Raw genomic sequence first — 26750 nt, 5'->3', positions numbered from 1 at the left:
CATATGTTTCTATTTAATTCCTGACTTTGTGTATAAAAACTTACAGGTCTGATTTGGAGATCTATCTGATGTTATCTTTTAACAGAGACAATTTTCTTTTTCTCCACGGTACAAAATTAAAATAATGCGTATACATTTAATATAATACACGATTTTAGGTAGTTTGAAACTGAGCTTCTTTGTGAAAGCTGGCGAATCTCTACTTTTACACTAACTTCTTTGGTAATTGTGTTTCTAAGATCCGTGTCAGAAATTTGCATGATATAATGGTCTCTCTTTGTCAATCTCTGAAATACAAATTTTGTCACCCAGTTTTGTAGCATTACTAAAATCTATAGTTACCTATGGTCTCTTATTTATTTAACTCTAACTTTCTGGACACAATACCAGGAACAAATCAGCAAACACCTAAACATGAAAAATCATTGACCAAATTTCAGACTCACCTAGAGGCATTTAGTTTTCATTGGGATTTGAGCCTTCTTGTATCTGGATGGCTTGGTAGCTCACTAGTTATTTGAAACAAATGTTGTTTGTTGGTTTAAAGTTTGTTCTGCTTTCCAAGTTTTCATTGGTGGATGAATTGGTTCCGCAATAAATAACTCTGGCATTATTCTAGGTGGGAATTTGTATATGCAAATTACTGTAAGTAGAAGATAGGTATATTTTGTGTTAATTATCAAAAGGAAACTTACTTCCCTGATGGTAAAATTATTGAAGGAAGTTTTATTGTAAATCTAACATAATAAGGCTAATATCTTCAAAGCAAATTCATATGAACTGAGTCATCTCCTGAAAATCATGCAGCTCTCAGTTTTCAGAGAGCTAGTTATAAGCTGGATTTTCTTGTTCTAGAGCCAGGCTCTTAGCCCTTCTTAATAGTTTCACAACACAGGCTCAAGTTTACAGAATATTTTCTGTGGACTTTGTGGTTAATTTGGCAGCTCTTCTTTTCTATTCAGGAAACCATAGCAGTATTTACTGGCTCCTAGTATGAAAAGTCAATATTTCAATACTGTCTTATATGTTTCTATGACAATATAACATTTCAGTGGTTCACTTACTGAACAGCAATTAAAGAAATAAAGTCCTCTTTCCATAATGTTCACATAATTTTACTTTTACTGCTCTTCCTGCCTGAAAGTATATAGTTTTATGTCCTGTAGTAAACTGTTGAATCCTTGTCTTTATGTATGAAAACATCTAGACCAGATTGGCATCCAGATTCCATTAACAAGCATGTTTGTGTGTGCGAGCGTGCACCCCCCACCCCCCAGAAACACAGTCCTAGCCAGTCTTAAAGCTTACAACGGAGTCTTCCACCTCTCTCTATCCCACAAACCACCACTTCAGGAAAGTGTGTGTTTGTGGTGCTTGTCATGGATCTGTGACTCAGAAATAATACATAATTGTATAACTTTCCCTTTCATCACTCTGTTCCAGAATCTATCAATTATAAATTGATAGATTACAATTACAATCAGATTGTAAAAACAGGGGTCAAAATCCAAATAATTTAATACAGTTAATAAGAAAAACTATTCAATGTCTAGGGATAATTTAATTTTAAGTAAAACTTTCATGGAAAATAAATTCTTTCCTGTTCCAGGGATAGCATTGCTTTATGTATAAAAGTCTTTGAAAGCTAAAGCATGAAGAAAAAGAAAACTGATTATGCAGTATATCTTTTGATCTTTATATTTTTTGAACATTTAAAAGCTTTCTTATTGATGTTTTTTAAAGGAATATTTTTCCATTTTCTCATATTATATAGAATGCTAATTTCTGTTTTCAAACATACAGATAACCCAATCTCTATTTCAAATAATCTCCAAAAGTATATGAGGTGACTAGAGCAGGGCAGCAGATTTGGCTTTACAAGCATGTTCTAGTTGTAGCATATGTCAAACTAATGTAAAAACTGTCAATTCAGTAACATTAAAAAATGAGCAAAAATGATAACAAAACTTTTTTTTTATACCACTCCTGTTTTTCTCTGAATCATTTCAACCATTTCCTTTTAATCTCCCTTTAAATTGCTGTAGATTTTAATCATTTGCATATTTATTGAAATTAAATTCTCTTCACTCATCCTTGCTATTTTGAGGAATCATCTCCTGTCCATTGTGTTTCCTGTCAGAGGGAACCAGACTGTAATGTCTAGAGAAATGTAATAACTAAAATCTTTTAAAAAAATGTCCTTTAGAAAACTAAAATTCAGAAGTGAAAAGCACTTTTGTTACGGAAACAACAGGCTGGCCAAGAAACAAGCACCACTCGGAGGGCTGGAGTACTCAGATGTATTACACCGGCGGGCTCAGAGGGGCTTCTGCTCCGAAGCTCTGAGCACCTCCAAGACGTGCGCATGAGGTTTTATAGGGTAAAGTACAAGCTTGGGGTATTCGGCCAATAGGCATGGGACAGCTTTAGCAGCATCATTATCACAAAAGTGGAGGCAGGGAGGCAGCAAACCAACATTCCAAAGCCAGATATATATCTTTGAAAACCCAGCTGGCTAGCAAAAAAACATGAACAGCAAACCAACACTAATTAACTTAGATTTTCAAGTTAGTCCAGCAGAACTCAGATCAGTATTCCGATACTTAGACTTGTTAGCCCAGCCCAGCCTCTCTTTCACATTCCTAGACTTGTGAGTTACCTTGTTAGAAAGAAACCAGCCTGGCTTTTCTTTCACACTTCAACAAAATAAAACTCTAAAAATGTTATAACTGCATGAAATAATGATTAAATGCATAAGACTTCATAAGGACCTATGTGTGTTTCAGTAACTAGAGGTTTACAATCAAAGCACAGTATCATTCAGCCATGTGTTAACTAGGTATGACCACAAGGTGCACTGCTATCATCTTAATGAAGAACCGCTATCAAATAATTGCTTTTATTTCTGATCCATTCTATGATTGGCTATTATACTGTTAACATTCTCAGCCTCAGGATTTCTACTCCTTAAGTATCTTTCTTAAGAAAGCTATTCCCATTTTAAAGGAAAAAAAACAAAATTATGCTCCAGTTGGTTGGAACCAACCCTATGCTATAATATACCCATATTGAAACTCATTTTCTTTTTTTTTTAAACCAAGTTTTTATATTTCTTCATTAGGAATTATATCTGTGTTGTAATCACCATACATAAGCTGAACTTTATTTAACATTGTCAATGAAGCAATTTAATATTAACTGGAATTTGGAGGGTATAGAACAAAACCTTATTTTAAATATTTGAGAAAGCAAGTTAGATAATCAGTTCTCTTTGAAGTCACTTTGACAGTACTATCAAAGCACTTATTAAACTATTTTGATTACATTTTATATACTAGCTTATTTAAATGATTTCTAATTACAAAATGATGGGAAAATTACTCCAGTCATATATTTTCCCTCTCCAGCGACTTGTTTGATTAAATTCACTTTACCACTAAGGACTATAATTAATACTAGCACATTTTTATTTCTAAAGGGTATTTGACCATTTTATTCTCTTATCTTTTATGATTAATATATTAACATATATTTATATGAAAGAAATATCCATTAAAAGTTATACTAGTGCAGACTTAATTGTATTTGTAACTTAGCCTGATATCCACTTGAGGGCCTAGATAAAGCTATGGCTACCAAGAATACCTTCAGAACTTAAACAGGACAGGAAACGATACAAATTTATATCAAATTGTTTCTTACTGAGAGTGAAAAATATGGAAAGAAATCTAACAGATGTCTAGCTCTCCAAATAAATAGAATAAAAGAAAAGAGTGAGACACATGGCATCAATTGAGGAATATATGATAAGCCATCTGGCTTGATGATGTAAATAGATGATAAATTCCATATGCAGTTCTCAATATTGGTGCAAATGCAGGAGAATTAAATGAGTACTTTACCCACTTAAACATCTGCCTAGTCACTCATGCAGCCACAGCAGACTTACCTGGCTGATATTTGATTTCTCTTGTTGACACGTATCCTCTATACACAAGGCGAAAGTGAAGGGGATCTGATAAATTGGACCAACTTTGATCAAAACAGCTATTAGGCCAAATGCAACTGACGGAACTGGTCCCTAGGAGTAAGTGACCGTGATGCCGAAAAGGACAAAACTATGCAGAAGGAGATACACCTCAATGTAGAAAAGTGTCTTGCTTTATTCAAAGATGCAGTGTGCCTTTCATTCATGAAATATTTCATGTAGAAATATATGTAAAAGCTTTCTTGAATAAAAGCTTTCTAGTAGAAATATCTGAAAGGGAAAATAGAACCAGAGAATCTGGAAGTCTACAAATATGTAATTTTGACTTGCCAATAACATATTGTACTGCGTTGTTAATCTGTTTAACAAATACATGCTTTCTGAAGGGAAGGTAAAACAAACAAAAACAATGCTTAAAGAAACCAGTGTAGTTTTACAGAAAATTCTCCAATCAGTTTAGATTTTTAATTAATAAGTTACAAATAATAGAAAAAAAAGTTCAGTGATTCTGAGAAAATGGTGTCATAAGAAGAATGTTAAGAAGAACTTAATTGCCCACATTTTTATTCAAAGCAAAAAAAAAAAATTGGAAAGGACAATAGTCACTTCTCTTTAACCTAATTAAAAAAATCCTGGAGAAAAATGTGGTAAATTGTGTTTTTATAACAGCATTTTCCTAATTTGATGCATTTACCAGTGTACAATTAACATTTTTTTAATTAAGAGATAAGGAAATAGTTGAATTCATAACCATAATTACCAATTATCTGATGACATTGCCTGTATTTTTTTACCCAACAATAAAATGGTAGTTACTGACTATAATATTTTTATGTCTTACAGTCAAAATAAATTCTTGCATAATTGGCGTGGCTGTTGACTTTACGTACACTTGCTTATGAGGTATGTGAACTAAGTCATGTACATAGATAATAACATCTTTGTTTTCATCTATTCAACAAATATTATTGAGAAACTACTATTTCCAAACACTAGTACAGCACTTGTGAAGTATTAGAGAATAAACCAGAGTCATTGGCTGATGGATAGATACATGTTGAAGGGAGAGCCATCAGCATTTTCTAACAGACAGAATGGAGGTCATGAGAGAAGAGAGTCAAGAATGACTCTTAACATGATTTTCCTGAGAAAAATTACCCTATAGATTCTTAAGAACAAATTTGTAAAAACAAGTTGGTTTGAGTTGGAACAAGGTACTATAAGTTAAAATTAATGAGAATTCTAAAGAATTAGATCTGGATAACCTCAAGATGATTTTCACAGAAACAAAAGTAAGTAAAAAAATGAAAACAAGGAACAAAAATTATACTTAAAATTGTAAAAATAATAAGAGGAAGATGATAGTAGAAACAGAGGAGTAATTAAGTTAAGGGAAAACCTCACAGGTTAGAAAAGAGAAGGTAGGATAAAATAACCCCTCCGGTCAATGGAAAGGAGGAGTTAACATGCAGTTACGTATATACAAGTGCCCACATACATTAATGATGTCAGATTTGAGGGAAAGACTGTTCTGCAATCAGGTGGTCAGCTGAATTCACAGCTAGAGGAATAGGATCAGGTAGAATGAGAGAGGAGTCCCAGTGAAAGGTGAGCCTTAAGAAGGAAGAGTCACTGATGGAAGAAAGAAGTGCAGAGAGAAGAGATGGACTTTGCAACCCCCGATAAAAGGCACGCACTAATGCACAGTAGTATCCGGAGGTAATCTGCTGTGTGCGCTATGCGGAGAAGCGTATCAGTAAGGCAAATCATTTTCATTTCCTACTTCCTTCTAAGAATATTTTAAAGACCATTTATTTTCTCATTAATACAGAAGACTGGACTTGAAAGGATAACAGATACATGTGACAGAGCAATATTTTTGAAATATTAGTTGATGTTCAGTTCTTGAAATTACCTCTTTTTTTCTCCCCCACTCCTTCATTTCATTCAATTAAGCAGATTTGGAGTCATTATCTCAGGGTAAGGGATATGAGTTAGATGGAAAACAGAAAACACTCTGTAAGTCTTTACTAACTTTTGTTTCCAAAATGCTAAAACCCCTTAAAAAATTCAGAGGGCTTCTGGTATATTTAAATGTTTTGGTGAGTGAGATTTAAGGATTGTGTCTTTTTTCTGGAGCAGTGTTTCTCATTTGGGAGCAATTTTGCACTCCCAGCTAGTAGCCCTTGGCAAAATCTGGGGACATTTTTGAATGTCACCATGAAGCTGGCATGGAGTGGCTCTACTGGCATTTTGTGGGTAGAGAGAGACAAAGGGTGCTGTAAGCATTCTACAATGTACACGATGGCCCTTCCACCCCTAGCAAAGAGTTATCTCACCCCAAATATCAGCAGTGCTGAGCCTGAGAAACCTTGCTGTAGTGAGGCTGGAGAATAGTCTCTGTTTCATAGGAAGACAAGAGAATAGGGATGAGTAAAAAGAATAGAGACAATGGCTGATTATGAAGGGAGACATCCATTTGCCTGGCGGAGATTTGGATGTTGTGAGGACATCCTGTCTCACAAGCTGACCTAAAGCCATGGCATGACCACGATGAAGACAGACTGTACTTTGCGTTCGGGACAGTCTGGTCTGAGCCTGACACAATGGTGCTTCCATGTGTTAGGGAGTCTATAGAGTGACCCCATGTCTCAGGGCACAAAAAGGTGGAGACCAGTGACTGAAAGTGAAAATGCTAAGCAAAGGACAGGGAGGGGCTATCTCAGTAAAGAACCTGATGATGAACCTGAGACAGAGGCCAGGGGATGCCCTTAGGTCTGCAGGTAGATGAAGAAAGTCAAGCCCTGGAAGAGAACAAACGCTCTGGTTAGCCTAAAGAGGGTGCTGTCCAGCAACAGAGGAAAATGTTTCCCAAGAAGCCAGTTAAGTTTAGGAAAGATTTTGCCTAAGGAAAAGTTTTCTTAGAAATAAGCTTAAAATAATCCAATTTCAGATGATTACACTTGGGCAAGGGATGTCACTGCACATGCCAAACATAAACATTACTAAAGTGAAATTTAAATATGTAATGTTAGAAAAGGGACTTTTTTTCACTTTTTCCAAGTACAGGATTTTTAATATAGGGCTATGGATGTGGTTTATTGTTTGTTTGCTTTGTTTTTCTTTCTGTTTAGTTTCTTTTTTTTTCAACTTAGACATTCTAACTCAAGTGGCTGGAATCAGAAACACTGAAGGAATGCCATTTTGTATGCTTTTAATGCTATGGAAGAGGACAAGTGAGATTTAGGAGAAAGCTGTGTCTGTCTCTCCTGACTAATTAGAATAAATATTTATTGTATCTCCTGCATATGACATTATCTCCATCTTGCTCTCCTAGAACAAGCATCAATATTTATGAACTGTTCTTGATGACCTATCCTATGCCAGGTTCTCTATATCCTACCTGATTAATACTGAAAAAAACTCATCTATTAAAATTATTGTAGAATGAAAAAAATTAAATTAAATTTTATTATCAAAAAATTCTCTACATCTCTTCCTGAGAGATGCTGCCTCTGGAAATTCCTGAGTTATAATTCCAAGAGAAGCATGTAAGTCACACTGACTTTTAGGTAAAACTGCAGCATTGGTGAAATTAACAACTAAAATACTGTGTACAATCTGTGCAGCTGTTTTCTCTGTCATATGAAACCTAAGATAGTTTTTGATTTTCAAAGAATACATGAGTTCTCTCTTATTGTGTCTAACGGCTCAAACTCAGGACTGACTGATGCCAGAGCTCACGGTCTTTTTCATGAAGCTTCATGGTCTTCATTTCTGATCATTTCTGTCATGTGGGAAAGCCTTAAGTACCTTATATGCTACTTTTACAAACTTCCAAGTCTTTCCTAATAATTCTTTGAAGCTATATTTTTTTTTAGAGATAATACTGAGTGGGGCCCTCTTTTCCAGTTGATATGAAGTTTAATCCCTTTTTCTTTTCTCGTTGCATTATAAAGAGCATTTAAGTTCATGTTAAACTAGAGAGGTACTAACAGATGCTCTTTCCTGTTTGTAATTTTACTGAGACTGAATCAAGAGTGTGAGTTTAAAACTGACCATGAACAATAATATCTGAAATTATGTTTGAAATCTGAAGTTTTGGAACCAGAGCCTTGGAGCTCTCTGGAGTAAGTGTATTGGCATTAACATCAGGAAGCTGCTGCCCTTGAACAAGAAGCAGAGAATGTTTGTCAGAGGCAGGTGCAAGATTCACTAAATCAGTGTAAAGGAGAAGGGGCCAGAGGCTCCCCTGGAGAAGGACCAGACAAACACATATCCCTAGGCACGCTAAAATGTGATGGGTTACCGTTAACTCATGATCAATAATTAGCACTAAAACGACACACTAATTAGATTATAATTTGTCATTTTTTTCTTAGTGTGTTTATTTTAAACAATCCGTAACTTAATAACATTCTTTGTCCCTATCTCATATTGTTATTATATTGTAGATAATCAATTTTAATAATAAAATAAATACACCTTTAAGAGAGAAGTCTGAGATCAGTACACTGATATGACATTGTAATTACCATTATGGTGAATTTACTTAGAAAGCAAAATGATAAGACTACAGGATTGTGTCTAGGGGAAGTCCTGTCATGATTACTGTAGTAAATAGACCTACAAGTATACCAGGATATAGTCTGTTTTCTTATAGCCCTTTCTGAAAATTGTACCACATCATCTTATTACTATATTTGCTTGGGAAATATTTATAATGTCATGCTCCCAGGAACATTGACTATCATGTACTTTAAAACTAAAGTGATTTGCAAGCAATGCCAGTATGGATGATCCTTCATCCACAAACATAATTTCCATATTTAGAAATTCACTGCATGCAGTTTTGTATTTTCATTTTTACAGATAATCATGGATAGTTAGAATAAACAGATTTCTCCCTTCTCAATGACTATGTGGTCGACATATTTGAAAGTACATCTTCCAGGGTGCTGTTTTCTTCCACACAGACTTTCAGCAAATGTGTTAACCTGAAATTTCCTCTTCAATTCTGAGTACTATTTTAATTCTTCTATATTTGGATCAAAAATTGCACTTGGATTTCTGGAGAGTTCTGACTAAATGTCTGTCTTAGATAACAGACCGGACTAGGATCATGTTCTATTTTTATGGCTTTTCCTAGTGATTTGCTCACAGTTTTCTGAGAAACCCCTAACACTGCTCCACATGGGTGTTTCAGGTATTTCCATAACTTTTACTCATTCTCTCACTTGTTGCTCTCCTTTCTTGTGAAAACAGTCCAATGTCATCTTTTTTTTTTTCAGCATCCTCTTCAAGTTTATTCAAGTTATTTAGTATTTAGCTTCCACTTTTATATATTCTTCTGTATATTTTTAATATCACCCTACTTTTATGACTGAACATAGGTAGCCTTTTGAATTATTTTTAAAATCTAGAATAGAAAGTATCTTACAAAAATCGTTCAGACCAAACTGAAAGGACAAGGGGAATTTGAATCTGCCCCCCCCGGGACTTCATCTCTCATATCCACAATGGCTTTGAATAGCAGACAGTTGCACAGTGGCTTTCATGGTATTCCTTTTTATTCTCTTTTTCTACAATGGATGTTTTAGAATAGCTGTATTTCCCTTTAGGTCTCTGATAGGATTTAACCTCACTAATTTACAAATACGGAGAAATGAAATCATCAGGGATTTTTAGTGCAAATTCCAAACGTATCTGTGGAATTGAACACTGAAAAGTATGAGAAATGCCCTAGATGAGATGAAATCAGGAACTGCTTTGTTTACCTTTTTTTAACGAGTTACCACGTTAATGACCATTGCTAACTAATGGGAAGGAATAAACATTCATTATTAATATTTCAGTAGTAAAGTACCTGTCAGATTTTATTTTTTCACTGTGCCCCTGATATATTAAGCATATGTTCTCTTAGATTCTGATTTAAGATCAATAAAAAGTGACCTTTCTGTCCTTGGTTCATAAAATGGTTAGCTGTCCTTCATGTGAACTTCCTTTGCAGTTGTACCTGCTCCAAACATTTATTGAACTTGCTTTCCCTTTATTCCCAACCCTTACACTAAGCTAATTCTCTAGTAAGTTCTTGCTTCAAAATAGTTAAGAAGATATACTTATGGCAAACAAGCATATGAAAAGGTTATCAACATCACATATCAGCAGAGAATTACAAATTAAAACAAGACCCCACTAAATACTTACTAGAATGGCTAACATCCAAAACACTGACGGCATTGAATGCTGATGAGAATGTGGAGCAATAGGAACTCTTGTTCATTGCTGGTGCAAATGCAAAATGGTACAGCTACTTTGGAAAACAGTGTGGCAGTTTCTGCAAAACTAAACATACTCTTACCATAGGATCCAGCCCATCATAATTCTTGGCATTCACCCAAAGGAGCTAAAAACATGTCCACACAAAAGCACACATAGATGTTGATAGCAGCTTAATGCATAATGGTCAAAAGCAACCAACTTGGAGGCAACCAAGTTGTCCTTCGGTAGGTGAAGGGATAAATAAACTGTAGCACATCCATACAGTGCAATATTCAGCAGTAAAAAGAAATGAGCTGTTAAGCCATAAAAAGACATGGAAAAATCTTAAGTGCATATTACTAATTGAAAGAAGCCAATCTAAAAAGGCTCACTGCATACTGTAGGATTCTAAATTCTGTGACATTCCGAAAAAGGAAAAACTGGAGACAGTAAAATGATCAGTGTTTACTAAGAATTTAGGAGAGGGAGGAATGAATAGGTGGAGCACAGGGGATTTTGAAGGCACTAAAACTATTCTGTCTGATACCATATCGGTGGATACATGTTATTATACTTTCCAAAAGCAGTGTGATGTGCAACACCTGTACAATCCTAATGTAAACTACAGATTTTGGTTAATGTATCAGTGCCCCAGAACACTGGAGCTGACTCACATGATAGTTGATTTGTTGCTTTTCTTTCTAATTCAGTGATACCATGTTTTTGCTTGAATTGGTCATGCTGGAATACTTATTTCATGAACATCAGCAAATGCTGCAGATCAGTTTATTTCTTTTTTTTTTTTTTTTGGTTTGTTTTAGAGAGCTGGCTTACCAGCACACCATTGATTAATATAATGTCTCAAACTTGTATCTAGGAAATATTTTGCCCAGGTTTAAATGGATTATAGAAAAAACTTCTCCCCAGAAAAGACCAAAAAAATGACAATTTTGATACCAATATTTTCCGGAAAAAAATTTTTAAAAATCATTTTTCTATATATTTTTATCCTCTTGATTTTCTAGAGCCATGATGGTAGTTTGTTTTTGAAGTTTCTAAATTGCGTCGTTAAAACAGAAATGAATCTAAGGGATCATAAAAGCCTATAGGTGATACAGATTAGGTATTAGCAGAGATGTTCATAAATGATTAATTGGAATAATTGAAGGAACTGAAGGAGTGTCCAAATGCAGATGCCTAAGGCACTCAAACAATTCTGCCTTAAAATAATTGTCAAAACTAGTGATGAAAAGATGATGGGGAGAATATTGAAGTGTGTATGTGGTTGGTTTTTATTTTATTTTTTTGGATGCCTAGTATACTCCATATTCTTTTACAGTAAGCTTATGTGATATTAATGCATGTTGAAAGAATTATAGCACAAGTAGCAAAGAGGGTAAATTGAGAGAAAGAAGTATATAGGGACTGAATGCAAAAGCATTATCTCTGGTTGAAATTAAGATAGGAAATATTTTAATGAAACTCATTATAGGTCCATTTTGAGAATATACCCATTTAATGGTTCATCCACAGGAAAGCTGGTTATGGGCAACAGCTCTCTCATTTTTTCCCACATCACACTTCCATTTAGCCTAACAATCTCGTGTTGTCTTGTCTTCCCAGATTACTTTTACACCAGTTGTGTTTTCCTTGTGGCTGTGACTGACCATTTTGGTTAATTTTTTTTGTAACCTTCTAACCCTACCCTGTTCCATGAGCTACTCAGCATTTTATACAAATCGGACTAGTTCTGGGTATACAATGTTTTCAGTGCCAAGTCTGGCTCCATGGGAAGGATGCTCCTCGTAGATCAATCTAGTATTTCTCTCCGAGGAGGAATCAGTTCAAAAATATTGAAAACAGTAAGTTTCTGTTTGTTAGATGATGTACTTTTGAGACAGTTCTCATAGTAGTTAAGTTTATAAGTCTAAAAGTTTGAGACTGTGTGCATAAAATCTCAGGGAAAATTTTCCACTCTCATTTTCAAGTGATGTTTTCAGTCTATAACTCATCTTGTTAAACTTCGGGTACAAGTTTTCAAACGTTAAAAAAAAAAATGTGAGCTTTATTTATACTTGTCAAATAAGCACTCCTCATTAGTACTGACCTTAATAGTCTATGTGAATCTTCATACTGTAGACTCAGTGTCACAGTTGTCTTTTTACTGAGAGGCTTCTTTAAATGCATTGTGTCCCATTTAATTTATGTTTATCCAGATAGATAAAGCAAATCTATTTGAATAAATAAAGAGAGAAAGCAAATAAATAGATAAAGCAAATTTATATTGATAGAGCAAATATAAATTTAACATATGAGTACTTTTATAACTCACAGTATAGGAATTTCTATTTTTAAAGGATTTAAAAATTGTACATCTCAGGAAAGATTTGGATTTTAAGATATCTTATATCCTTATTTAAAAAATGTTTTGCTCAAATCTGATACCATACTGGATTCATGTTTATACTTGTCCCCAAACTAAGTTTAATTGTTACTAATTTTAAAGGGCAACAATGATAATGGACCTTTCCAAATTTCCTTTTTAATAGTATCAGTTGTCTTTATGCTATTAAGAGTAGGAATTTTCATTCTGAGCAGTGATAAGCTCACTATTTTATTTATGCATTCATGTATATATGTATGTATCTACCTATTCCATTTATTTATGGAGTGGCAGAGAAGAAGTCTAAATCAGATTTTGTTCAATTTCAGATCAATGTATATTGACAGGAAAATCACTTCAGCTGTAATTCTATCAGCTAACAATTGACTGGATTTCCAGCTGACTCAACACATTTAGTAGGGTAATTAGCTTTGATGCAGATTCACATTTGGTTACACGGATTTCTCTGTGTAATTTTTATTCATACTTTGATTTGTCCTATCTGGAGTGTAAAACAATTTAAACTAAATGTGAAGTTTGACAGTTTCAGAAGTGAAGTAATTAGATACTTTCATGGGAGAATGTCACTTTTTTTGCTGTAATCCCTGTCCATCACTCCCAAATGCATTGTGCTCAAAAGTATAAATTTGATAAGTACATAAGACAAATAAGCTTTGTGGTTTTGTTTTCATTACTTTAGGTGAAAATGCCATATAACATACTACACATATTTCTATAAATACTAATATGTATAATGTAAAATATATTCTGAAATGAATTTTAAAATGTTCATCTCTAGGGAACTTTTAACCTTGAACCTGTGTGGGTAGAGGTACCATACAGTCTGATTAATATAGTATGGGGACAGGTTTGAAAGTTACAGTGTGTTTCACACTGGGTATTTTTTCCTCCTGATTTATGATTGTATTGTTTATTATTCAATTCATAGAGTCTTTGTTTTGTTTTTACTTAAGCATTTATCAAAATATATTGTCATTTTATTTCACATATTCTCCTTTCTATTGCTGTCTCATGGCTGCCCCCACTACCACTGTAACAGATGTTAACTCTTTAATGTGTATTCTTGCATAAGGAATGCCATGGTCATAACTACACACAAATGCATTCACGTACACACATACACATACATGTTCAGTTACACACCTATATGTTTTTGTTTTCCATTTAAAAAATAATTCTGTATTATATAGTTTTCTACATCTTCCTTTGTCATTTTTTTGTATGTTGTAAAAGTCTTAAGTCAGTTGTTATACATCAAATACATAGTTTTTAGTATCAGTATAGTGTCCTGTGTTTGAATAAATTACGGTTCAACCCTCCACTTGTTGATGAGGTTCCTTTTGTTTCTAGTATTTAACTCTACAAACAAGACTTCAGAAAACATCTTTATGTGTTGGTAGTTTTATTCCAATGAAATGTATTCCTAGGAATGGATTTTGAAGACAAAGGATATGGGCATTTTCATAGCTATTTGAATACCTATCCCCTGGCTATCATCATTGGCACCAGCAACTGGAATCATTCCTTCTAAAATTTTTGATCTTATGGGTATACAGTGACTACTAATTATCATTTAATTTATATTTTTGACTGCTTGAGAAATTGATAATCTTTTCACATATTTAGTATTACTCGTTCTACTTTTCTCTGAATCATTTATTCATTGTCTTTGCCCCCCCCCCCTTTTTTTTTTCGCTGTAGTATCTTTCGGTCATCAATTTATGTCAAGCTTTACTTTATGTGATGACATTATGTTAAGACCATATTCTTACTCTTGTTTTAGATCCTTTCAAAATTAATAGAACTCTCAGAATATGATATTTATCTTATTATTAAAGTGTTAATCATAGAATAATACATGCATTTAAAAGAATCACTAAGCAATATAGTGCTCTAATTCTTTCTCCTGCTCTTCTAACTTGTAAAAAGTAACTGGTGAACGTCTGAGGTTTAGAGATCTTCCTTTAGATGTTCTTTAGAGCAGATCTGCTTTTAGCTTTCTTTCATCTGGGAATGATTTTATCTCACCTTCATTCCTGAAGCGTATTTTCCCTGAATATAGAACACTGGGCAGACAGTTATTTTTCCCTCAACACCTAAAAAATGTGCCACTTTCTTACGGTTTCTGTGGTTTATGATGAGAAATCTGCTGCCTTTGTTCCTCATAGTTAATGCATAGTTTCTCTCTGTCTACTTTCAAGATTTCCCTTTGTCTTTAACTTTCAGAAATTTGATCAAGAAATGTCTAGGCATAGATTTCTTTAATGTTATCCTGTTTTCAGTTTGTTCAACTTGTTTAATCTGTAGGTTTATGTTTTGTTTTTCACGATTTTTTGGGAGTTTGTAGCCATTGGTTTCTTCAAATACTTTTTCAGTTCCACAAGTTTTTTTTTTTTTTTTTCTGGGACTCTGATGAACAATTATTTCATTAGATTTTTTGTTATTGCCTCATATCTCCCTGAAAATCAATTTCAATACACTTTCTCTTTGTTGTTCAGATTGCATAATTTCAGTTGCTCTATCTTCAAGCTCATTGTTTCCTCTGTTGTTTCCATTCTTGTATTAAGCCCATCCAATGATTTTTTTAAAATTTGATTATTGTACTTTTTAAGTCAAAAATTTTCATTTAATTTTTCTTTATGTCTTCTATTTCTTTGCTGAGATTTTTGATAGTTTAAATGTTTCCAGAATGTCTGTAATCGCTCGCTAGAGTATTTATAACATTGACTGCTTTGAAATCCTTGTCAGAGAGTTCCAAAATCTGAGTCATCTCAGTCCTTTCTCATTCAAACTGAGATTTTGTTTGGTACGACAGTCATTCTGATGTATTAATTTGACTGGAGGATAGTCCCCACTTATTCAGTCAAACAATAATGTAGGTTTTTCTGTGAATACGTTTGGTGAAAGTAATTCAAGTCCACAAACAGTTGATTTTATGTAAGGCAAATTATTTTACATAATCTGTGTCAGTCTGAGTCAATCAATTGAAAGGTTTTAGCATAGTTAAGACATCCCTGCAGAAAAAGTTTATTCTGAGGACAGCAGCTTCAGCCTATGCCAAATACCAACAGTTTCTTCTTCTGGACAGCATGTTCCATGAATTTTAGACTTGTCTGGCTAGCCTCCACAATCAGGTAAGCCAATTCCTTGCAGTAAACTTAATATAAATCTCCTACAGATTCTTATCTGGTTGAATCTTGCCTGATATACCTGATTCTTAGAACAACAAGTAGTTTTGCACTCTGCCCTGAACATATTGTGTGTTATAAGACTGTGGTACCAGTTCACAGGATCTACTGGGGAGGGGCCAGCAGAAAATAAATTATAATGTAAGGAAATATAAAATACTAGAGATTGAGCAAAATAGTGAAAAGAATAAACGTATGCTTAAGATTTTAAAATTATGCCTGACAGTTAAAAGCAAAAATAATTATAAAATGGTTCAATCTGGCTCTCAGTGGATGAGGAGAATATATCAGATAACTGTATCATAAAGGAGGGAGGGTAAAGGAATGTAAGGGGTGATGAGGTAGCAGCATTCCACTTGAAGTTGTAATCTGCAGTCTTAGCTTACACACTCATGGCATTTACATATGTGAGTTTAAAACTTAAGCTCACACAAAACCTGTACATGGATGATTACAACAGTCTAATTTATTATCTCTAAACATTGGAAGGAACTAAGATGTCCTTCAACATGTAAATGTTGTGTGGAATAGTATTCCAAACTATTCAGGATAAAAGAGAATGAACTATCAATGCCGGTAATAGTATGGATGAATCAGAAAGATTTTTTTCTAAAAGAAAAAGCCATACCCAAAAGTATACATATTTTATGATTCTATGTATATGAAATTCTGGAAAGGAATATTCAGAAGAAAAATCATTCAATTGTTTTTGTTTGGATTTTGGAGAGAGCAAAGGGTTTACTACAAAGCAAAAGTAGTAAACTGAAATTTAGCCTATAGTTGTACAAGCTGGAGTTACCATGTCAATTGTACCCAAAGGCAACACCCAACATTATTTTATTATTATTATCAACTATATTTTTCAGTTAAGTAAAACTAAAATTAGTTCTCAGACATCTGTGATTAAAACTAGAGTGTTCACAGGGAGGTGGCAAATAGCAAATACATGAATTGGAATAGGTGTTAAGACAGGAGGGCATTGATCCCAACTCTCTTCGACATGTAGCACATGGAGAAAATTCTAGTAATTATACACCATTTTGGAAAAATGATGGGTCTATCCAAATGGATGCTAAGAGCCCCCTCCAAAGTGTACCCTCCCATTGCTGCCCAACCGTTTGGTGCCTGAGTGGATCACTAAGTTAGCATAAATCTTACATAGCTGCAGTATAGACAGGGAGTGCTTGTGTTGTGGCCAGCTAGAAAATGTGTGCCCAAACTAAGGTTATTCAGGCTATTTAGAAAAATTTTAATAATTTTCAAAAGTAAACGATGTCCCTTAATTTTTTATTTTGATAGGATTGTGATACCAGTTTTTTGGTGACAAGATTAGGTTGGCTTTATAAATTAAATTGAGAAATGTTTCTCATTTCTGAAATACCTATAATAAAGTAAGGTTTATCTCTTACTTGAAAATTTGGTTAATATGTAAAACTACGTAGGCCTAATGCTTTTTTGAGGGATATTTTGAAAATTCACTTTCTTTAAGGGCTATAGTTTGATTCTTGTGTTCTCTTGAATCAATTTTGATAGTTTTTATATTTTTAGAATATTTTACTTCAATTTATCTCAAAATATTTTGTATAAAATGTCACATAGTGTCCCAGTTTGATTTGTTCCTACTCTGTTCCAGGCACAAATTGGTCCCCTTTTAAAATCTTAGTAGTCTCAATTTGCATCTTATTTCCTTTTTCCTTGAAAAATCTTGCTTAAGGTTGATCTATTTTCTTAGTCCTTTCAGTGACTTTTTTTCTCTTTCTAAATTCTTAAGTTCAATGATGCCTGTTCAAGAAGGCAAGTAATGTTGATTTATAGTGGCACAGTTGCCATTTAGTTACAGACATTACCGTATTAATTTCTTCTTTGAACTTAAGTTCTTTATTTATTTAATTATTTTTGTCTTGTTTCCATTTTCAAACAAGTAGGAATTTCTTGTCTGTCTTTTTGTAATTGATTTCCAATTTTGTCACATTTTGGCCTTTTTTTAAATATATTTGTTTCTTTGGAAGTCATATATTATGTTTCTAGTTTATAAAATTTAGATGCACACCTGGCTTAACTAGGTCTAAAGTAAATCTGTATGTACAGGCTTCTTTTATAATTTTTAAAACTTTCAGAATTTACCAAGTATCTTATTTATAACTTCTTTTTAAACCTCCCTGTGTAACCAGTTGTTTTATTTACCTAAATGTTTATGGATTTCTATGGTCATTCTTCTTTATCCTTCCATCTCACACTTTCCTTCGTATTGACGTTTGTTTTTTGGTGGAGGGTACCTTTTAGTGAGAGTGTGTGGGTAGGAAATTGTTTCATCTTTTTTTAATGTTTTATTTTTTGTAATTGTAATTTGCAGTAAATTTTGAATGATAGCTTAGTTGAGTATAGAGTTATTCTTAGGTGGACAGATGCTTCTAGGATATTACCTTTCTATAGGCATCTGTTATTGTTGATGAGATGTTTGTTTTAAGACTATTTTTTGTTCATTTTATGTTTTTTTCCTCTGTAGCTTTTAAGATTTTTTTCTGTACATTTTATGATTTGTAGTTTCAGAATGGTGTTTCTGGACCAGAACTTGTTTTTTTCTCTTGTTCAGAAACTTTTCTGTTGCTTCTGTCTGAAGACGTAGGGTTTTTGTTTTGTTTTTAAGTTCTGAAAATTTACAGCTAAATTTTTTTTCAACTAGACCTTTTCTTCCTTTTAATCCAGTCTATAATGCTGAAAGTACAGCTCGTTTCTATCCTTCTCATGTTATCCCCAATGATTCTTAATGGCTGTTAAGTACTTTACATTTCTTCTTAACTCCTGATTTCTTGGTTATTTGCTCAGATTTCTCAGTAAAACTATCAATTATCACTTCAGATATGCCCAATCTTTTGTTTAAAATGTTTATTTAAATTTTAATTTCAGTGACTCTATGTCTAAAATACCTACTGCTATTTATTATTCATTTATTTATCTGTCTTTTGTTAGTTTCATCCCATCACATATTTTCTTTATTGATTCCTCAGACTGGAGGGTGGAATGTTCTCAGTTTCCTGTGTCAGTAGTAAGAAGGTCCCCTCATAGTACTTGAGTTTGTGTAGGGAGCTTTATTATCTCTGTCTGCTTTGGCATGGACATAAAACTTCAGCCACCAGCCTCTGTGGTCTGATTCTCCTAGAGACACCATTAAAGATTCAGATCCCTCTCACCATTCTCAGACTTTTGTTATCTTTGTCATTTATTGCACCTAGAGCTCTCTTTTCTTTTTTTTGATGGTCTATGTGTGTATGTATGTGTGTGTATATGTATATATTTAATATCCCAGATTTCTTTATTTGATCAGAAATGCATCTGCTGTCAATATCTATTTAAATTTACCTCATTGATGTTCAGCATATATAACACAAATATACATTTTATTGTTACTCTAATCTCTGTTCCTCGTTAAGCCCCTGTATTATATGAATAATATATAATCCTGACTACATACGTAGAAAACTGTGTAGAATTGAAGACATAGGCCAGAGAGTTTAAAAAAAAAAAAGCATTTTTGCTTACTAGAAATAAGGGCACTCAATTTGTGTATTAAATCCTTGCTTTTATGATTTGCCAGAAATATATTCCTTATCCTTTATGCCTAAAAGCTTCCAATAATGCTAGCTAAACTATATTTTGAGGGACCAAAATTGTGCCAACAGTATCCACGATTTTATGACTAGCTCTTGGTTTGTATAGAGAAACAAGCAACATTTTCTAATGGGAAATCACTAATCAATCATTAAACTCTTTCCCACTGAATCTGGATGCAGCCTTGAATGCTTTTAAATATAGTACTCCTGGAAGCCACAGCCAATCAATCAGCATTTGCATGTGAATTGAAACATATTAGTCATCTTTGATCTTTTATTTCAGACCTAAATCGGTAATAACTACAGTTAAGTGATATCAGGTCTGAACTCAAACCATCAGCCTTGGTGCTAAATTGATGTTAGCAATTTTAGACAGGGGAATTATGTTTTACAATACTCCTACTATGCACTATGCTCCTTGAAGTCCTCTCAGTTTGTCCTCACAACAAACTTATGAAATTAAAGTCATATTCATCAAGGAAAAAGATATATGTTAATTTCTTCAGAGACACCCAGAACAAAAAATTATCAAATCTAGAATTTGAACCTAGGTATTGGTCTCCAAAGCCTCTGCTTCTGGGATAGTCATGCCAAAGCAAAAGTAAATTGCTAAGAAATATCCATGATCACATTACTATTTCCTATCAGAGACAGTAACATGGGCATCTTGAATAATTCTGAAAATCTATGTAATATTATAAACAATTTGGAAGTAGATGAATGTGTGCTTATAAACCACAGACATGAAACATGTACAGGATATATATATAATAAGAAAAAGAAAGGTTTGGCAAACTACTTCAAATGTTTGATGCTATTTATTGTCTAACTTTTCCTTCATTTGGCATGTAAGTTTTCTAACTGCATTATTTGAAAAACACATTATGTACTGTCAGTAGATTTTAAGATTTGAATATGCATTATGATTTGAGAGAGATTCCAAGTGACAGCATAGGGAGGGGGGCCCACATGGGCTCTGGTGCACTCCCTGGTCTGAGGAGATGCAGCTGAAAATCTGGGAGACCAAGACAGCTAGAGATGGTGGTGCAGATACTGGAGCAGAGTGAGCTGCAGAGAGAAAGAGAACTCTGGAGACTTGCCGAGAATCCACCTAATCACTGCGTATGGAAGAGGAAGCCACTTGACGCTGGGGAAAAAGTAACAACAATTCATGAATATACTTGAGGGAGCAGTACTGGGAGGCTACACAGGGTCAAGGAGAGTATCTGTTTTCACTTCAAGACTGGAAAATAGTCATTATTCAGAGGGAATTGGGTGAAATAATCATAAATATTTTGCCTGCATAGTTGGAAGAGTCATCTTTAAGGTAAATGCTTCTCTGTTCCTTCCAGATAAATATTAAAAGCATCTTTGAGAGGATTAAACCATTTTTAAGAAACATGTCCTAAAACAAACTAAAGAAAAATTATGCAAATATAAAAATATCCAGTATACAACAAGGTGAAATGCAGAATGTCTGGTATTCAATAAAATATTATCAGCATGCAAAGAAATACAACACTTAAAGAGATTAAAATTCCATCAGTCAAAACTGAACAAGAAATATAACCATTGTTAGAATTAGCAGAGAAAAGCAATAAATGTTTTTCTAGCTATCTTTTATGTATTGAAAAAGCTGGAGGGAAATGAGTATGGTAGTAGAAATAAGGAGCCAAATTAAACTTCACAAAATAAAATCTATAATTTGTGAGATTAAAAATTCACTGGATGGCATTAATGGCACATTAAACACTGCAGAGGATAACTTTATTTCAATAGAAATGACCCAAATCAAAAATGGAAAGAATTTTTAAAATTACCAAATAATTAGTGAATTGTTTGACAACTTAAAGCTATGTAAATAGTTTTAGTTCCCAAAGATAAGAGGATTAAAAAAATATTTTTAAAGAGGCAAGCTAAGGCCTTTTAATTTTCTCTAATAAATGATTTTTAATGCTGAAGTTTCCTTATCATCTCAATAGAAACAGAGAAAGCATTTGACAAAATCCAGCATCTATTCTTGATTAAAATCTTTCAGCAAAGTTGAAGAGAAGTAAACTTCCTCTGCTTGATAAAAGCATCTATGAAAAACCCATAGGTAATATACTTAATAGTATAAACTAAGAGTGTTCCTCCTAAGATCAGGAAAGCAAGGATGTCTGCTTTCACCACTTTTACTTAATATTGCACTGGAGTTTTGGTTATGAAAACATAATTAGTGATCTTGTTGAAAAAAATATTATGAAGTGAAATATATATTGATTTACCACTTATGCTTGTTTTATTACACATCTGAACATCATTATCACCCCAAAATACCTAGACATGACCAACAATAAACAAATTCAGTTATCTTTGACATTATAACAGACCTTCCAATACATACAATTATTACATGTTTTTCCATATGTGTCATTATGAAATCATAATGCCAACTTAGCAGGAAAGAACATTTTTGAAAGTTTTTTTTTTTTTCAGCTTGAGTTGCAACTTCCAAATTTCACATACAATATTTAGGTTCCCATTTTTACTCCCATATTCATCCCTGCAAAATTCAGGTGCAGAACTAAATTCAGTGTGGATTTGTTTTAATGGCAGAAGAGTTGCAACTTAACCATGAATTTCTCTCCCCTTACTATCCTTTCATGGTGCAGTGATAGCAGAAAAATATATAAGATGAATAATAATCAGATGTAATGTTAAAATATACAAGAGGAAGACAAACAAATTGCTGATATTGAAGGAATCACATATAATTCATAATTCAATATTAGTAGACCAGGGATTCGGTAGAGTTGCACACATTGAATATGTATTAGATGAAAAGAAATGACATAGCAAATATGTAAAAATAATGCAGTGAAGAGGAGAAAGAGTAGGGAGAGGAAGAGTAAGGAACTGAAGGAGGAAAAGGGGAAAGGAACAGATAAGGCAAAAGAAAAGTGAACGATTATTTTTGATAGTATTTTTAAGTTACAGTAGAAAATGAGTAAAATTTTCCACAGGTGCTTCATGCTATCGTGGACATTAACAATAACATTAATGAATTAAAATAAGATGTCAAGAACTATAAAACCACAAAATGATGCACAAAAGGAAGTTGTAGAAATAACTGAAAAACAAGAATCAATACAGTAATATAACAACAGAAAGAATGAGTAAATATGTTTGAAACAGCATAAATATATAAGACAGAGCAAATACATCATAAATATATGACATAAAGAGAAAGATCAGAAACAGGAGAAAATAACAAATCACAATTAGAGAAAAGAAGTAGATATGGGGGTTAAATTAAAATAATCTCATGAAGGTCTTTACTAATCAGTGTATTATATGTGCCTAGCATAACACACAGGAAAATTTAGTGCTCAAAAAGTATTTAATCCAATGTTACAATAATTGGTATTCTTGAAAGAATAAACCCACTGAAGGGGTATATTGGTAAGTTATCTGAGTGATGTTAATATAACTCATTGTTTTTCCTTTTAATATATTTTGTGTCTAAAATAAAGGCTTATTATGAATATTTGTTCTAAAACTAGTCATTGCCATAAAAATAAACATTTGAAATTTCTCTCAAATTATTATTACAATTATTATAAATGTATTTCCTTAAAATTGAATATATAAATTCATGTAAAAGTACATCAGTGAGACTCTCATTCATTTACTCATTCAAAATTGCTTTTTGGTATTTTTATATGTACCAGTCATCTTTATGAACACTAGAGACAAAACAATGTAGTAAGTAGATAAAGACCTTGCTTTTGTGGAACTTATACTCTCAGAACTGACTAGGCAGATTCCGATCTACAGTTTCCAGTGGTATGACTCTGCGTGTGTGTGTGTGTGTGTGATTTCATCATCTAACATATCAGTGGACATACAGCAAACATTTTCCCAAGAAGTTAAGATTTCTAATCTTTGTGTCCATTTCCTGATTGAGTACAGTAAACACTCCATCATGTTGTGCAGTTAATTAAACAGTTCAAGGGAAAAAAAGCCCTGGAGGAAGATTTGTGTCTTTAGAAATGGTGGATTATTTTCCTAAAGAAGTGGTTATCAAACTTTCATGTACCTAAGAATCATCCTAGAGTGCAGATTCAGAATCAGTAGGTTAGGGAGCAGACAGGCAACCAACAGTTTTGCAAGCATCCCAGGGTGATTCTAATGAATTGTTCTTCCTTCGAGACAGTAAGTTTCTTTGTAAAGGATGGGATTTGACTGCTTTTTTTTAAAAAAAATTTTTAAGTTACAAATAAATGATTACATCTAGTTGTATTTTAGTAATGACAAATATCAGTTTTCAAAGAATAGCCTTTAATCCCTTTCAGTTATAGACCATTAAGAAATTTCTTACAAAACATCTAACAAAACTTGCACCAGTTTCCTTCTAGATAATTAAAAGCTGAGATTTCCTAGGCTTTTCAAAGTGTTAGTCTATTGTTGACATGTTATGTTATTTTATCAACTTGTTGAGAAATCAGTATGGAATTATGTTTGAAACATTTAGTAACATTTCTTTAAATTTTCTGAGTATGAAATATGGGTTATGAATTAAGTTCTATGAATTGAATATAGAACAGACCACTAAAAATATATAGAATCCAATCCTTAATAGATTTTCTATAGGGCTAGTAGAAATGATATTTTGACCAGATGTTTCCTAGACCTGACTCCTATTCTTTGTTACCAATAGTTAAATGGATTTGTAATTTGGAGCCATATTTGCATAAACTAGATCTAGTCCCTTCTATCCAGAGAGAATATATTCTATACATTGGTTACTTTACTGCCAAAATCCACTATCTAATTATCTAATATAATTGGCCATGTAATCTCATTCCTACTCGTTGGTCTAAGATGTTGGAGATCAGCTATGTTAAAATCAAACTTAATCATTGATGGATAGGTATTTTCCATGACTGAGATATATTATAGATCTGTTATTCACATCCCTCTTCCTTTAGATTATGATCATGTATTAACTCTTGCTGCATGTTGTAAATTTTCTTCCTTAGCACTTACTACAAAATCAATTATTCATGTAATTTATTATTTAATATCTCCCTCTCCTCCTACACTATGAACTTCATATGAACTATCAATTCTTTTGTTCATCATTGTAATTCCAGTGCTTAATGCAGAGCATCATTTGGTGAATGAATGAGAAAAACATGAGAATGCTAAACTCCAAATTAACATTCTATTTTCTATGTATGTATTTTGTGATTAGCCCATATTAGACACTCTTTAAAAACATGCCAGTGAAATGTACTGCTGAATTCACCATAATAATGTAGTGAATTATAGTATAGTGGGCTCTTTCTCAGATCTTACCAGGAAAACTTTTCTCTTGACTTAATCTCAGGCATATCATTCCTCATTCTAAATTGTGACTTTTATCTTAAGGACTTCATATATCATAAAACATTGTGTTTTCCTCTTTGTGGTGACTTTTTAAAAGTATAGAGACAGGATTTTAGCCTACAGTGGGAAATTATGCACATTTTTGGGGTGTGTATTTTGGGTATTGGCCTTATTCCCACCTTTATCTTACCCATCCTTTGCTCATTTGAACTGTTTTAGATTTCTGCACCACCTTATTTTAGCTTTTTATATTTGTAACCTTCAACCCATTTATACAGTATTATAGAATTGGTCTTTCTACAGTAAGATAGGTATAAATAAAATAATAAGAAAAATGAACAAATGAGCGCATAGATATTTATTTTTATCGGTTTTTTGAGAAATTAAGTGTTGTAAGAACACAGATGATTAAACATTAACAAGAAAAATAGTTCCAAAAAGCATAGAAGTTGGGGGCAATCCTTAAGCCTACCATGATGTGGTCAATATCACTTCTCCATTATTTTTAAATTGCCATTAAACGCTAAGTGAAGGTAGCTTGTGAAGAGAGAGAATTGAGAAGGATCTAGTTCAGGTTCCTAAGACACAGTAGAAAACAATTTTTTTTAAACTGGCACAGGGGAAATCTTTTTTGTTTTTGTTTTTGTTTTATTTTTGGTTCACATATTCCAAAATGTAGACTAAAGATGTTGAATCTAGTCTACTATCGTTTGTTGATAAAAGAGTCTTTCCCAATAAAAATATTTTCAGAGTAGTATTTAATCTAAAAAGAGGTGCTGAGATAATGGGGGGAAGTCTTAGAAATTTTATATGAATCAAGGAAGCTTTAGGCTCTGCCTATCTTTCCAGAAGCTAAGTGCAGGTTATCAAGGTGCCAGTGCTGAGAGTTGCAGCATAAATTGGCTTCATGACACTTTTTCTGTAGCTGGTACTATCCATTTGTGATGTAACTAATGGTTTCTTTTTAATGGGTGATTTGTCTTACACAGTTTATCATCTTTCTAACACTGCTACCATGTAATATTCTTTAGAATATTGAAATTGAAGGTTAAAATGAAATGCTCATTATTAATGCTTAGTTAACAAGATAAAAAAACAATTGTTTTAAATTAAAATTGCTTTTTCAAGCATACTCAGAATTCTTCAAATTCAAATTTCTTTATTAAAAAACCCTCATATACAAAGTGATACTAACAGTGCTGTAGTAAAGCCCATAATAATTCTTCTTATTCATGATTTCATACATCAATTATTTGATAACCTAGTTGTTAAAAGGCTCTATTCTAAGTAGTGGGTATTCAGAAGTTAACAAAACCAATGAAAAAATTTTCTGTCCTTACAAATACAGTAAAATTACAGTAAAATGTTTAGTCAGTAAACAAAAATATACAGGTAAATATATATATTATTTAATTTGCTGGTAATTTCTAAGGAGAAAATGCAAGTATGGAAGTAGGTTAAGATAGGTGTTTGAGGGGCATGTGTAGTATTAGAGATGGTAGCCTCCTTGTGAAGTTGGCATCTGAGCAGAAACTTGAGTGAGGGAATCATAATGGCATCTGGGAGAAAAGCATTTCAGCAAAGGGAGTAGCACGTTCCTGACACAGGAGCAGACCTGGTTGGTTTGAGTAACAGTGAAGAGGTTAATATGTTTTGAAGTAGAGTGAGCGGAGGGGATAGTAATTAAGAGATGAGATTGGTTCGAATTGTGCCTGTCATATTCTAGGGCATGATCATGTGATAATTGGAGGTTTCTTTTCTTTGTTTTTTGACTTTTTTGTGAGAGCAGTTTAAGGTTCACAGCAAAATTGAAGAGAAGATACAGATATTCCCCAAAAGTCCCCTTCCCTAACACATGCATAGCCTCCCCCATTTTCAACATCTCCCACCAGGGCAGTGCATTTGTTACAACTGATGAACCTACA

General features: G+C 33.2%; 1 long non-coding RNA gene across 13 annotated transcripts in view; it reads left to right on the top strand.

Annotated features, from left to right (window-relative positions):
- LOC105078446 (uncharacterized) overlaps window positions 1–26750 on the top strand; it is a 618316-nt gene that overhangs the window by 320042 nt on the left and 271524 nt on the right. For 8 of the 13 annotated variants that reach the window (XR_012507535.1, XR_006718939.2, XR_006718935.2 and 5 more), the window contains one exon: window positions 4832–4891. The exons of the other annotated variants lie outside the window; for them this stretch is intronic. This is a non-coding gene — a long non-coding RNA (uncharacterized LOC105078446). The remainder of the gene's footprint in view (window positions 1–4831; window positions 4892–26750) is intronic. 13 annotated transcript variants of the gene reach the window in all.

Source organism: Camelus bactrianus, chromosome 6 (assembly GCF_048773025.1).
Source record: "Camelus bactrianus isolate YW-2024 breed Bactrian camel chromosome 6, ASM4877302v1, whole genome shotgun sequence".
In the NCBI taxonomy this organism is placed as follows: Eukaryota; Metazoa; Chordata; class Mammalia; order Artiodactyla; family Camelidae; genus Camelus; species Camelus bactrianus.
This window is presented reverse-complemented; position numbering and strand designations above follow the sequence as displayed.